Consider the following 16,574-nt stretch of genomic DNA (forward strand, 5'->3'; position numbering starts at 1 on the left):
CTTGAGGTCTTTCTCCTCCAAGGTACTGAATAAACTTTTATCGTCGGTCATGTGGAATGAGGCTCCACTGTCAAGATACCAACCAAAACCCATCATCGATGACACCATGCATGTGATGAGAGTAAAGTCCATCTCGAACTAAGAGGCTAATGCCTCACCTTCAAATCCTTCCGAGGATCCCTTCTTGGACTTCTTCGATGGGTAATTAGTCGCATAATGACCCATCTTGTGACAATTAAAGCATCTCTCTTTAGACTTGTCACCCTTCTTCCCTCCATGAGAAGAAATTGATTCGGAATGGGATGCCTTCCCCTTCCCTTTCCTTGCTTACTTGCTAAGGAAAGATTTCATCATCCTTGGATGAAGAACCATCTCAAGTGCTACTCCTAATATCCTCCTGCATGAGATCCGACCACATTCGTTCCCAATCCAACAGTTTCTCCCTTCCATTCACAAAGTCCTGGTAGTTATTCCAGCTCTTTGGAAGGCCAAGGAGAGCGAGGCTCACCATATCGTTATCAACAGTAGTTACTCCCACACTACCAAGCTCATCTCTACAAGTGGCGAGCTTATTCAAATATACGGAAATAATATCACCGATCTCCATCTTGATTCTTCGAAGCTTATCCTTGAGCGCCAATTTCCTCTAGTTGCTACTATTCTGGTAGAGGTCCTTCAATGTCTTCCACATCGAATATGGACTATCCTTCCCATGGAGACTCGAGACAATATGGTCTCGAACTCCCTCAAGGATGATCCGTCTCGCCCTCGCTACACACTTCTTCCACTCAGCCAACTCTTGTGCATTAGTTGAACTTGGATTTGGGATTTCTTGATCAATGAAATCCTTCAAGCCATTGTCTTCTAATACAGCCTCCATACAATCTTTCCATGCTATGTAATTTGAGTTGCCTTCCAAGGCATACTCGAGTCTCAAGCCATAGAACGCCATTGACCAACTTGAAGTATGATATGAATTCGATTTGCACCTGCAACCCCGAACTTCAAACTTCGAATTATCTTCTCAGTATACTGTTCACAGCTCTGATAACCTTTTCTCTGATACCATGTAGAAATTTTGACTGTAGATTAACCTGATAATGCAATATAACTAAAGCAAAATACTTTAATCTACTTCTACAATCAAACTTGCGGAAGCTTAATAGATTTGAGCAAGATCAAGCTGAACACATATAACCAGAAGAAGAATCAATGCACATGAAACACAGAAGAATACTCAGGGGAAAGCCTCAGCTAAAAACCCCACTATCTGTATTATCATACAAGTTGGAAATATCTCATAATTACACAAAGCTTTAGCTCTCACAGCTATCCATCTCTTAGTACAATCCTCACAGATGCTCACAGGAAAAATAGACTTCTCATAAGTCTTCCACACTGCCCTCCAAGCTCCTATTTTCTAGCGCAGTTTTTCCTAGGTGATCCTACTGTTACCAAGTGTAACACTGATCTCACACCCTGTAAAACTACGCAATCCTCAAGGAATGAATTCCTTCTGCATGCATGAGTTTTCCTTATAGAAAAATTCATGCAACTGATAGTAAAATTTCCCTGTCTTTAATCTCAGCTAGGTCTTTCTCAGAATAGACATGCATGAGTTAATGATGAGAGAATCTTCAGTTATGTGGGGTGCACTAGTTGGATGCATGCATGCATTAACTGACTGAACTCACAATTAGTTCCTCAAATAGTTTGGAACTACTTTAACTGGACTTAACTCAGTAAACTGAGCTAACTAATTAAAACTCAAATATAACTCAAACTTATCTCCTTAATTAAGGGATAGCTCCTTAATTTAAGGGATAGTTGTTGCATGACTTCACAAAGACTTCTAACTTGAATTTATCCAACTAATTAACTCAATATGAATTAATTAATTATTTTTCAAGCAACTCGTGAGACTAAATTCGAATTTTAATTCAAGGACAAATTAAAATTGGAATATTCTGGATTCTATTTTTATCATTTATTTTGCCATTTTCAACACTTTACAAAGAGTTCTTTACTTCTAATAAAAGACACCTTACTAATATGATTTCTAGGATCAACCAACCGGAAATTAACTCACTTAATAACACTAAATCAAATTTAACAACTCAGGATAAGACTTATTAATCTACATAATTGTAAGCTTTAATCAAATAATATCACTTATCTGATGTTGTAGCTCCCAACAGATTTTTAACTTATCTGAGTTTGTTGTTCCTCGTTTTGGTCTATACATAGACCTGCACTGTGTTTTCCTCCCTACCATGAGATTTACTATATCAGTAAATCTCCCCCCGTGCTATCCCTGATCCAGGGAATTCTTTCTCCTTCAAGACTAAGTGTATATCCAGCTATCTGGTCTTAACCAGACATAGCTAACACAATTTCCTGACCTCTCAGCACAATTTTTCCTCTTTCTTCTTGATCTCAGATACCCCTATCCTCTTGATCTTTTCCTTTCAAATACTTTCCAAGATTTAGTTTCTTTCTTGGAACAGGTAACTGCTTCTTTTAACTAATTAATCAAAAGAAACATCCTTTTACTAATAACTGCAAAATTCCTTCTCATAACTTAATTTAAAAACAGTTTATAATTTCAGAAAAGTAATAGTTTGTTTGGTTGCAGTAAAAAGAAACAATATTTACATTAACGGGGGATGTTACATCTCCCCCCCAAGATGGAACATCATCCCGATGTTCTCCTCCTACAAATAACCCCGGAAAGTTATCTTTCATAATCTGCTCATCTTCCCAGGTGGCCTCTTCCAGCCCATAGTGTTGCCACTACACTTTAACCTGGGTGATAATGCATTTCCGCAGTGTTACTTCTCTCTAATCTAGTATAACTAGAGGTTCGACCTGAACATAGCAACAAAAAGCGTTAAGTCTTAACCAGTTTGTTTAATACATCCTTAAAGAGAAACCATATATCTATATCTATCTATCTATATATATATATTTCCTGAATGTCTTGCCATTTGATTACGTGATTAGCATCATAAACATATTTCTTAAGTAGAGAGACATGGAAGACATTGTGTACATGAATGTGACTAGGTAATGCAAGTTGGTAAGCCACTGGTCCGATTCGAGCCAGGATTTGAAAGGGTCCGCAAAATCGGGGTGCTAATTTAGCACACCCAGTCCATTGCAAGGTGATTTTCTTGGCTCGAACTCAAATGTAGACATGATCCCCTACTTGGAATTCCCGAAAGCTCCTCTTCCAACCGGCAAAATTCTTTTGCTGGTCCTGAGCAGCCCTTAAATTGATTCTTACCTTTTTCACCATTTCCTCCATCTCTTCTAACATGTCTGGTCCTAGCAACAGCTTATCTTCTGGTCCACTCCAACTCAAGGGTGTCCTGCACTTGCGCCCGTATAGTACCTCAAAGGGACTCATTCGTAAGGACACATGGTACCCATTGTTATAGGCAAACTCCACCAGGTGAAGATAATCTTCCCATTTAGTGGGTTGTTGCATGACATAAACACGCAACGTGTCTTCAATAACTTGATTCACTCGTTCAGTCTACCCATCCGTTTGCGGATGATAAGCTGTACTGAAGTGCAGTTGTGTGCCCAATCCCTCAAAGAGGGCTTTCCAGAAGGCTGATGTAAATTTTACATCTTGGTCGGAAATGATCATCTTGGGAATTCTATGCAGTTTAAAAATGTTTTGCATAAAAATATTAGCAATTTGGACTGCTCTATAAGTTGATTGGACAGGTATAAAATGAGCATATTTGCTCAATTTTTCCACCACCACCATGATGGAGTCATTTTGCTTTCTTGATTTAGGTAGTCCAGTAATGAAGTCAATAGATATTGTTTCCCATTTCCATTCTGGGATGGGCAGAGGGTGAAGTAACCCTGCTGGATGTTGGTGCTCAGCTTTCACTTGCTGGCACTCCAAGCATTTGGCTAAGTATTATGCCACTTCCTTCTTCATACCAGGCCAGAAAAATTCCTTCTGCAGGGAAGAAATCATCTTTTGGTAACCGGGATGACCTGCATAAGGAATCTTATGGTATTCATCCAAAATTAAATTTTTGAGATGTTGCTAGTTAGGCACATATATTCTTTTCCTATAAATCAACAAATTTTCTGCATTTATTTCATAACCCAATTGTTGTTCATGGTTGTTAGGAATTTTTTCTTGCTGCCATAAATGTTTATATGTTGAATCCTGCATGGTTGATTCTTGAATCTGCCCAAAAAAGGTAGTTCGTGATTCACTAAAAGAAATTTCATATAAACAGTTTACCTTCCAGCTTAAAGCATCTGCCACCCGATTTTCCTTTCCTTTTAAATGTTTGATTTCGAAATCGAATTCGCTCAAGAAATCTGCCCAACGAGCTTACCTGGCATTTAAAGTTGGCTGTTTGAAATAATTAATCATACTCTGTTGGTCAGTCATCAATAAACAATTCTTTCCTAATAGGTAATGCCGCCACATTTTTAAAGCATGAATGACCGTTGTCAATTCCAAATCGTATGCTGAATACTTTTGTTCATATTCTTTAAGTTTTCTAGATTCATAAGCCACCACTCTACCTTCTTGCATTAGTACGCCACCCACACCTTCCTTACTAGCATCCATACAAACCACATATTCCTTGTTGGGATCAGCAATGCTCAGAATGGGTGTGGTGGTAAGAAGATGTTTGAGCTGATCAAAGCTCCTTTGACAGTCGAGGGTCCACCTGAAAGCTTTTCCTTTCTTTTGTAAAGAGGTAATAGGATATGCCACTCTAGAGAAACCCTCCACAAATCTTCGGTAGTAACCAGCCAAGCCCATAAATGATCTTATATCAGCCACATCCTTTGGCATCGGCCACTCCATAATGGTTCTTATCTTTTCTAGATCAACCGCAATTCCGTCCTTGGTGATGACATGTCCCAAGTATTGGATTTGCTCCTTAAAGAAGTCACATTTACTATACTTGGCGTACAGTTGATGTTCTCTTAGGACTTGCAACACAATGCGAAGATGCTCCTTATGCTCCTCCATGTTCCGAGAGTAGATCAGTATGTCATCAATGAATATTAATACAAATTTATCTAAGAACTGATGGAAAATGCTATTCATGAGACACATGAAGGTAGCTGGGGTGTTAGTTAGCCCAAAAGGTAAAACCACAAACTCATAATGACCATAACGCATCCTGAATGCAGTTTTTGCAATATCTTCCTCCTTTATCCTGATGTAATGATACCCAGAACAGAGATCAATCTTTGAGAAGATGGTTGCACCCTTCATCTGGTCAAATAACTCATCTATACAAGGAAGAGGGTATTTGCTTTTAATGGTCAGCTTGTTTAGCTGGCGGTAATCCATGCACATCCGCAGGGTTCCGTCTTTCTTTTTAACAAATAATACTGGAGCTCCCCAAGGGGACACACTAGGGCGGATATAGTTCTTATCAAGCAACTCCTAGAGTTGCATCTTTAATTCTGTTAGTTCTAATATGCTCATTCGGTACGGTGCTCAAGAAACTGGGGCAGCTCCCGGAATTAGCTCAATGGTAAAATCTATGTCTCTTTTTGGGGGTAGACCTGGTATTTCTTCAGGAAATACATCTAGAAAATTTTGTATCATAGGTATATTCTCAAGGGATACAGATTTATCCTTTGAGTCAGCATACCCCACTTGGATGGCATAAACTTGACAACCTTTTCTGATGCATTTGGCTAATTGGGAGGTTGTTATAGGCCTTAATTGTAGAGGTTTATGCACACCTTGAATTTCCTATCTCTCCCCTACCTCATCTCGGAAACTAATAGTTTTTGTCTTACAATTTATGAGGGACCAGTGTTTCTCCAACCAGTCCATGCCTATAAGAATGTCGTATGACCCCAAGGGTAACACATTCATATCAACTATAATAGGTTGACTAGCTATTTTTAAAGGACAGTTGCTTACTTTAGACAAAACTCTTCTTTTTTCTCCTATGGCTAGCTATACTAACCATGGACTTTTAAATTTAATAACTTGTAATTTACATCGTTCCACTATCCTGGGATTAATGTAACTTAAAGTGGCCCGAGATCTATTAAAATAGAACAGGTCTAGTCAAAAATAGTACCTTCAAATTCAACCATAGTCAGTTGAAATTCTTCCTAATGATCTTCCAACGCTGCGTTAATTTTTGGAATTCTCCTAGCCACTTCTCCCACTGTAGATGCCTCTTGAATTTGAGATATCTGATCTGCTCCCTTGCGGTGGGGACAATTTTTGACATAATGCGGGCCTCCGCATCCCCAACACTGCACAGGTGGTCTGTTAATAAACTCAGCTTCATTTCTGTCGGCCTGTTCATTTGTCTTGATTTCACCTAGTACTTTAAATCTGGGTTTATTCACATTTCGGTTAGTTTGTCCTTTATATGAACCTTTGTTGTTGATGCCCTTATTCCCCTTGTGGCTGGGAATAAATTTATTTCCCTTTTTATCAGCCCACTTTTTTCTCGAGTCACCCTTTGGTTTATTTTGCTGATAGCAGATTCGTGCTTTCCGAATGACTTCGTCCATAGTTTTTGGGTTGTCGAATTCCAGCCTTTCCTTCATGAACAATGGAAGACTGTTGATAAACCATTGTACTTTGGCCTTTTCTTCACGAATATAAGGGACATACCGCAATAATGATGTAAATTTTGTTATAAACTCATCCATGGTCATTTGGCCTAGGCGGAGATCATGGAATTATTTTTCTTTCTCATCATAAAACCTTTCGGTTAGATATTTTTCTTTAAAAAAATTCTGGAATTTCTCCCATGTTATATTTTGTTCATTGACCCCACGGACGGTTTTTACCTCCTCCCACCATAACATGGCTTTCCCTTGAAGCTGTAAAATGGCTAGACGGGCCTTCATATTGAAATCATACTCGTACAGCTGGAAATACTTATTCATGTTAATTAACCATGCTTCTGCCACCTCTTCTTGCTCTCCGTCGAAGAGAGGAGGCTTGATTTTCCGAAACTCTCCTTGGAGTTCAATTTTCTGCTTTTTCTGAGTCTTATGATTGGACACATTACCTGATTCTTCTTCTTGGTTTTCTTCACCTCCCTCTGTTTCCATGTTTTCAGTTCGGAATTCTTGTTCCCCGGTTGTATGGCCGCGCTCTGGGCTGGGAACTAAGGGTCGATGATTCTATCTATCCGATAGGCTTTTCAGAATCTTTTCTTGTTCCTGCATCAATCTTTCATTGTCTGCCCGGAGTCGAGCCATTTCACCTTTCAATTCTTGTACAGTCGTCCGAATGTCTATTGGGATTTTGTGACTCATCCCCTAGCTGCACCCAGACCTCAGGATTTCCTTCCTAAAATGGTGTTGGTCTTGTTCCCAATACAGAACCATGTGGTGGATTCCCAGTTCGCCTCATACTCACTTTTGTTGCCTCCTACGTGCACATCATCGAGAGTGTTATTTCTTACTCCAGAGGTCTCAGTTTTGGAAACCTAAGCCGCTCTGATACCATATGTAACTCATCTATATATATATATATATATATATATAAGAAAGTATATTTTCTTTTGTTTTACTATACTACCACAATGTTGACTTTAATCGAATCTTGACATGATAATAGCCTAGCTATTTTATAACAATCAAAAAAAATAACCATTACAAGGCATGGAGATAGACTTCAATTTAAACCTTATTAATTATTCCACACTGGTCTCATACCCCAAGGCTGCGATTTCAATTAACATATGAATGGCAATCGTTTCAAACTTAATAACTTTTAGTACTTGTTGTAAATGGTGTTTAATACATTGGATTTCATTTCTTAAGAGCCTGCCATCTGTTTAAGTCCCATTAATGGCCCTGGTTGTCCTGGCCTAGGTGGCGTACTATCATACACCACGCGGTCCACTTGCAGCACCTTCCTTGGGATCTGTCTCCCTTATCGACGGTCCTTGTCAACTTGGATGATCTTATGGTTCTCGAGGGTTTTGACATTTACCTTCCAGTGGTTTTGTTCCTGTTTGGCATTGCATTTCTCTGGAACCTCGATGGGCTTCGGCTCTGCTCCGGTCCAATGACTTGGGACCTGGCTCATTTGGTTGCTTTGCCAGATGTAGGGACCTGCCTGTCCACCAGTTCTATTGCTCGACTTCTGGTTTGTATCCGGGCTTGTTTGCCAACTACTTTGAACGCTTGGGCATGCTAGAGTTCCCCTGCTGCGATAGGGTTTTCATGCTATTATGCGATGGTAAGATTTTTCTATCAGTTTTGTGCCTATCTTTTCTATGCTACAGCTTTCATATGAAGGTTTAACACTAATCCCTGTTATTGGTTGGATCTTTGCGGAAGCTCTTTCCAGGTGCCGCAACCTCCAGGAGGTGCTGAGGATGAAACCCTCTCTCCGGTTTCGTCTTCTAGGAGGAAGAACCCACCAGGAAACGGGTATTTAAGTTACTAAGTCATTTCTTTAGCAAGGTTCTATGGCCAGAGGGTATTCTTTACTTATAGATTTTGTTGTTATGCTTAGGAAGTCTTCTTCTTTTTCCTTTCTCAGCTTATGGAAGCCTGATTTCCACTATATTGTTGGTTCCATGTTTTCATAAGATTTAAATGTCCCCGGCCATAGTTTGTAACTCTGGCTCTATTTCTAATACTACTGATTCGCATAGCTATCGAAAGCTATAAAATGTATGGTTTTGTTTAAGTTCAATCTTTGTTCCTCTATCGAGACTTTGATTCATATTAGCTTGTTGATATAATCTTATAGATTTACAGTGGGGTTTGAATGTATCGTATTAAGTTATGTATCTAAAAGAATGTCGAGAACTTTCTTGGTTTCCTTTAAAAAAAAGTCTCTGATTTTAATATGGTGAAGGATGGGTTGATTCCTCAGTCTAGGCTAGTGTAAAATGCCTCATAACTATTCCATGCCGAGTCTAGCGATGGTTCAGAATTCCTTGATTTCGTATTTACAAATTCTCGTTTCTGCTTAGAGTTTAAATACTAAAGCTCTTAATCTTCTGTAAGGTATCCAGTCTGCATGGAATCCCTCAAGGAGTGCCGGACAGTTTCGAAATACCTGTGCTATTCTACTAGTTCCAGAGTCTGCTGGAATCTGTGTAAACAGCTAGGGTTTGCGACCGAGATTCCTATTTTATTGTAAATAACTAATCAGGGAAATTCTGATGTTTACCTGTTTGTCATTTGTATAAACAAATTACTAAACCCTATAAGGGTTCTTATTGTTTAAAGAAGAGACTTTACTTTCTTTTTGTAATTTGTTTTATCAGTCCTTTAAACTTAGAATTCTCCTATGGAATGAAATCTTTTGTAAATTCTTTCAACTGAACTTATATGTTTATAATACATAAATCAGTATGCATTTGTCTGTATTTACTACTGGATTTGTTTTGTTACTAGCTTGTTTTTCATGGATTTATATTCGTTGTTTTCCTAGATATTTACTGTGAATTTTCATTCTGAGTAGTGAAGGTGTTTTTCTCTGATACTTGTTCATGCAATTACTATTCAATAGCTTTGCAAAGAGTTCTTTACTTCTATTAAAAGACACCTTACTGATATGATTTCTAGGATCAACCAACCAGAAATTAACTCACTTAATAACACTAAATCAAATTTAACAACTCAGGATAAGACTTATTAATCTACGTAATTGTAAGCTTTAATCAAAGAATATCACTTATCTGATGTTGTAGCTCCCAACAAATTTTTAACTTATCTGAGTTTGTTGTTCCCCGTTTTGGTCTATACATAGACCTGCATTGTGTTTTCCTCCCTACCGTGAGATTTACTATATCAGTAAATCTCCCCCTGTGTTATCCCTGATCAAGGGAATTCTTTCCCCTTCGAGACTAAGTGTATATCCAGCTATCTGGTCTTAACCAGAGATAGCTAACACAACTGCGCTCAGTACAGTTTTTCCTTTTTCTTCTTGATCTCAAATACCCCTATCCTCTTGATCTTTTCCTTTCAAATACTTTCCAAGGTTTAGTTTCTTTCTTGGAACGGGTAACTGCTCCTTTTAACTAATTAATCAAAAGAAACATCATTTTACTAATAGCTGCAAAATTACTTCTCATAACTTAATTTAAAAAGAGTTAATTTCATAAAAATAATAGTTTGTTTGGTTGCAGTAAAAAGAAACAATATTTACATTTTCGGGGGATGTTACATTAAGATTGACTCTTCTTTCTTCAAGCATTGTCATGATGATGAATCTTTTCTGGAATTTGAAACGTCGATCAATTTGATCTTTTCTCTGACTTAGAAAAGTGTTGATGTTGTATGCCTCGAAGGTCTGTGGCACGGCCTCATAGGTTATTGATAATGGCCCTTCCACAGTGATATACCTCCATCATTGTTGGGACCCACAGCTCCTCACCATCTCATCTCGAACAAAATTTAAAAAATACCTAGAAAAATGAATATTGGGAACAACAACTTCTCACCATTTCATAAACTTACATCGTTGTTTGGGACCAACAACTTCTCATAGTTTTATAAACTTCCATCATTGTTCGAACCAACAACTCCTCACCATCTCATCTTGAACAAAATTAAAATTTCACTTTAAATATAATATACATATAAAAAGAAGATAAGTTATTGATCGAGGAGTCGTCTAACGAGGCAGAGGAATTGCCTGGACGGCCAAAAGTGGTCGGAATCCGGGCAAAAAATTTTCAAAAAATCTTGTAGAGGCAGTGTTAGAATCATGTTTTTGATGGTGGAAATGGATTCAACACCAAAAACATCTAGGACACCTAAAATTTTGAAGTTTAAGAACTATAACTTGGATTTACAAAAATCCTTACTGGATTTTCTCTAAATATAATTGGAATTTTCATAACTTTCCAAGCAACTCCTCCGCCTCATTAAACTACGCAATTGATTGATGTTTTTTATAATCTAAAACAAAATTAGAAAATGACTTAATAATATATAAAAAGAAAATAGGTTATTGATCGATGTTTTTATAAATGGTAAGGCATATTTATCAGTTTATTTAGTTATTAATATATGGGGTAGCATATGCTTAACGTTGGATAATATACTTGTTTCAAAGTGGGTATACACTGCTTCGCATATTTATGGCTAGATAGACCAATAAATATTGGTTGTATAAATTATGCGAACGTTAAAATAAAATAATATACTTGTATGGGTTGTGCGAACGTTAGGGGGCACGTCATGCCATCGCAATGAACATTCTTTATGTACCTACAAAGTGAAAGCCACGTTGTGTGGTGAGTGAAAGACACAAAAGTTTGATTATGCCTCACGCCTAGTCATGTCATTACAATAAACAATCTCAATGCAACTTAAAAGTGGGGGCGTTGTGTTGTCACAATGTGGGACAAGTTTGGTCGTGCCTTGCTAATTTGGTCGTAATATATTTTTTGAAAATGCATATTTCTTAAATAAAAAGTAAGAGCAGAGTTAATACATATATATTTATGAAATAATAATTAAGGTAATGCATGTGGACAAGTAAATCCAAAGCTTGCATATTTCAATTCCTTACAACCTACAAAACATCAGGGTGACTAGACTCCTCCGAGTTTATCGAGTGATATATTTATTTAATAAAATTGGTAAAGCTTAAATTAATAATCGTAAGTGTGAATTATCAATAGAAAAAAGGAGACAATTTAAACATTTTGTTTAGGAAAAAATCAAAATATCTAATTAAATTAACCAAATTCCATTTAAAATAATTATTATAAAGTCTAGGTTATATACAAAATTATAATATAGAAAAAATAATTTAAAGAAAATTTAATTGAAATTTTGAAATTATTGGTTATTTGGTCCATTCAAGTCTTTGAGTCTTTATATTAATGTAAAAGAGTTAATTAAAATTTACAAACATGAAATCTTTCTATTTTTGGTTGGAAAAAAGTATAATTTCTATATAGTTGAGGAAGATAATATAAAGTCTTGAGGATGTGGTTCAATGGTTAGGTGGGGAGGTTTGGTCTCCACATGTCTCTTAATCCAATCCCAAACAGGACAAGGCCATGTACGCCTGAGAGTTGCTCTAGACATGATTTCTTCCAAAAAAACAAAAAAAAAAAACAAGAAAAGAAAGAAAGAAAGAAAAAGATAATACAAGTCTAACAAAGGCAGGGTTTTATGTTTGATGTTGGTTTTCATGCCAAACTCTAGAAAACTAAAATTAACAATTAAATGGAGATTTAATACTTGCATGGTTCTTAGTGAAAAGTAATAAGAGCCAAATGCATAATTCGTTCAATGTCACATCTTAATTTTATATTAAGAATTGAATGAATTATACATTTGTATCTTATTACTTTTATTAGGAACTAAATGAATTTTATTATGGTCAATATTAATATATTTTTTGATTATCCTACCTTTACATACATATACATATATATATATATATATATATATAGCTGATTTTGAAATAAATTAGTTCCTATAGATATTTTAACATTTTTTTAAGTGTGCTAAAATATTTTTAAGAGTTTAAGAATTATACATCTTGTTTATAGTAAAAAGTGAGAATATAAGATTTTTCTACTTTTAGTTACTTAAAACCTCTTTTCAAAATTAATATAAAATTACATTACTTCACATGGATATTGAAATATTTTATTTATCGTTAAGAGTGACACTGAAAGGAAGGGGAGGGATCCTTTCGAAATTAAATCATTTGGGATCTCGTTGAGCAACACGAAATTAACTACACCTGGGGTCTTGGTAATGAATCTAACAACATGGTGGAGATCCACAAGCTCTTTCTAGGTCTCCAGCTTACCAAGGAAAAAAGAATCTCCAGAATTATAATTGTTGGGGTCTCCCTCATAACAATTACATTTTTGCGAAAGGGTACAAATTCCAAGACTAATAAGCTAAATCTCCTCCTTCTAAGAATTATGAGTATCCTGGGTTCCTTTCAGCATTAAAGCTTTTATCATATTATTAGGAACCAAAACTCTAAGGCAGATAAACAAGCCAATCAAGCTTGCAATCTCAGAAAGGGACAAACGAAAATCGATCGAAAACAAGGTTGGAAAACCATCCCATGATTTAATAATGATAATACTAAAGGTATATGTATATTCAATCCATAAAAACATTAGAACCATGAAGGAAAATCTAATATTGATTTGATAGACCACCTCCTTTGCATTAATATGCCCTTGGTTCAACCAATGTTATGTGAGGTATTCACTATAATCAGGCAGAGTCTCTCGGGTGGTGGAATGGGCCAGCTTGCAGGCCACACAACTCTTTGTACATTGACCAGGGTGAGATTGCACAGTAATATCTCGCTCATAACTCCCTCTATGTGCATTTCAAGCTCAAGTAATCTGAATAGATAGATTCATCGCTCACACAAGAAGGAAGGATGGTGCTTGTGCGAGCGGTACAAAGCTCGATATTCCCATCCATGGAGGAAATTAATGATATAATCTAGGTTATTATCTATTTAAAGGAGGTTGAAGGTTGTCGGAATAGAGTGAAGGTTTGGCTTCGCCTCTTCAGTGATTGGGGAATACCATTGAGCCTGTAGGCCCTAGATGAGAGATTTGTGCAGAGGTCTGACTTCACTGGGGCTAATTCCTTAAAATTGTCTCTTGCATCTGGGCTTTGCCATCAGGGTCCTGGAAAGCAAGGGAAGAAGAAATTGTCTGTGCGCAAGCTTTGGCAAATTATGGAGGCAATTGACCAAGGATGGGATTATCTTAGCAAGGTGCAGAATAATATCTCGTTGCTATGCATGGTAATTAGTCTGTGTCAGTTTCCTTGCCTCTCGTGGGAGACTTTAATAACTTTCTTTCTCTTCGGTGCTCTTCATTCGGCCTTTGTCAGTCTTTGGTATTATCCTCCAATGATTGGTATTCAACCACTAGTTTGTTTGGCATGCAATTGGGAATTTGAAATTGACCTGTCTAGTGATAGAATCTTGAATTAGAAAGACCTAGTGATGGACAATATCAATCTTGAAGGTGGAGGAGTGAGATACTCAAAGTGCCCCCTCTACCCACACCTTCCTATAAACGAAAACATAGATTGTCACTGTCTTCTAGAGTTGTTCCTCCAGCTCTCCCTTATTGTTGCAAAACAATCTGAAAGAATGCATGGATTCCAACTTCAAATTAACTGTCAAAATGATGAAATAGATGTTCTTTGCAGTCAGTTGGAGAACCTCTCTTCGGCAAGCCCAACCTCAAGATATCGGTCTTCAGATAGCAATGTACGTGCAGATCAGGCAGAAGCTATGTTAGTTTGACTCCTCATTTGGTGAATGACAAAGTTTTGTAAATTTGTTTTACTTTGTAGTCAATTTTGTAGGCTTTATAGTTGTCACTATGCTAACAAGATGTATGTAGCTAATAGTCAATGTGTTAGTGATGTAGAAACTCTCAGTTTGTCTTCTTCTGTTGAAGAATTTGATCCTAGAACTTGATGTAAACTCTTAGTTTTTTCTACGTTGCGGAAGAAGATTTTATAAAAATCTCTACTCATTAGTGATTAAAAAAAAGTGATAGTGAAATATTTTTACATCTCCTACACACCAAACATGTTTATTCATTTTTGTTTTTTTATTATAGTAGACATTGATTTTTTTATTTAGATAATATTTTATTTTTATTTTAAAAGGGAAACATGTCAACTCCACGTTGAGCATGGACTGAATCACATATGGCTCTCATATTGTACTGTAAAATAATGCACGCACAAAAATAAACCCAATTAATATACTCTTTTTATACATGTAAATATAATTGATATAAAATTATTTTATGTAAAATGGATAACAAAATACTTAATTTATAATAAATATTCAAATATTTGCTTGCTATTCAATATTTTTAAAAGTTGTGGGTTCACTTTACATTCAAAACCAACAATCAATATTATTATATTGTTTTATCCTAATATATTGAATAATTAGAAATTATTTTTTTAAAGAATTTAAATGGTTGATGGGGAACTAGCAACATCCCTACATATATGCAACAGTCATCAATCCCAGGTATATCAAAAACTCATATTTCGGCCTACTACCGAGACCACTGAAAACTAGAGTCAGGATCCTAAACTCCAATTGAACGTGTATCTTTCCAGCCTTACTATGATGAACCATGGGTGTCCCCATGGGATTTGATATCACATGGAGGGGATAGCATCTTAGTGAGACAACCACTCCGTGAAGAGACTTAATAATTAAAAAATATTAAACTATTTCCTTTTTTTTCAAGGGAAAACATCCTCTCTCACATGGAGAGTGAGGGTCAATACAACAATATTCATAGACCAGTAGTCATTACGACAATATTTCTCATCATCATGTCACTAGCAAAAAATTAAACCTAGGTTAAAGAGATAACATCCTTTCTACCGAACACCATACATAACTTCTATTAACTAAAAATTATTAAACTATATTGTAAATCATTATTAAATTTATGTTGATTACCCATTTTAGTATATAATTATTATGTACATATAAAACAAATTCAATAACTACTTTTTAACTCTACAAAATATAAGAATATTTACAATCAACTCTACTAAATCTACAATCCATATGGAAATGTCCTTAAGTAACTAATAGTTATTAAAATAATTAATAATGACATATTCTAACTAATAGCATTGAATAAATATAAACAATTGCGTGACAAGTGTGATTTGTTGCTTTGGCCCTTGGTATCAGGTAAGAGAATCACATAAGGAAGAAGTCATTGTGCTATTTTGTTCCTCTCCACCTTTACAGAAAAAATTATGATAAACGATAAATTTGGTGTGTACAGAGTCTGGATCTGCAAATTAGTCAAACCCTTATGGTTCACCGTGTGTACGAATTTGCCTCAGAATGCTACAGAATCGGCCAAAGTTTCTGACCGACACGAGCCTTTAGAACGCTCACCAACGATGACTTCAGAGATCACTGCGAAGAATATAATACTATAGGAACGAGACAGTGGACATGGAAGGATCTGAACGAATTGAGAGTCGTCGAAGGGAACTTAGTCGTCACGGAAACTCCAAACGTCAAATCAATACATTACATCTTTATTTCACATTCCTATAAAAATTGAAAAAATTATAATATTAATTTATAGAATTTAAATAATTAAATATTATAATTATTCAATTGGACTTATCATAGATGGTTGGAAAGGAAGAATAAAAAATTATGATTTTATTAAAAAATCAAATTATTAAAATCCAAAAAATATAAAATTATTTTGTTTTTTTGTTTTTTAAATTACATATCAAAAATAATATATATCGTCATAAATGTTTTATATTTTATTATCAATATTAATATAATTATTGATAAAATTGAATTTGAATATTTTTAGTGCACACTATTGTAATTTTCATAAAAATAAATAAAATTACAATTTATATATGCACAAAGGTGCATTTAAAAAGGTCATTTTGAAAAAACAAAAATAGCAAAGGCCTATAAAGCTTTTCTCAAGTCACCGTTTGATGTTTCATCATTTAACATAAATACATAGTCCGAAAAAAAAGGTCTCTTCAGTGTTAGGAAAAATTATCTCAAATATGGAATAGAGTCCCAAAAA

Source organism: Pinus tabuliformis, chromosome Q, assembly GCF_031772625.1.
Source record: "Pinus tabuliformis cultivar Carrire ecotype Pingquan chromosome Q, CPIR1, whole genome shotgun sequence".
Taxonomy (NCBI): domain Eukaryota; kingdom Viridiplantae; phylum Streptophyta; class Pinopsida; order Pinales; family Pinaceae; genus Pinus; species Pinus tabuliformis.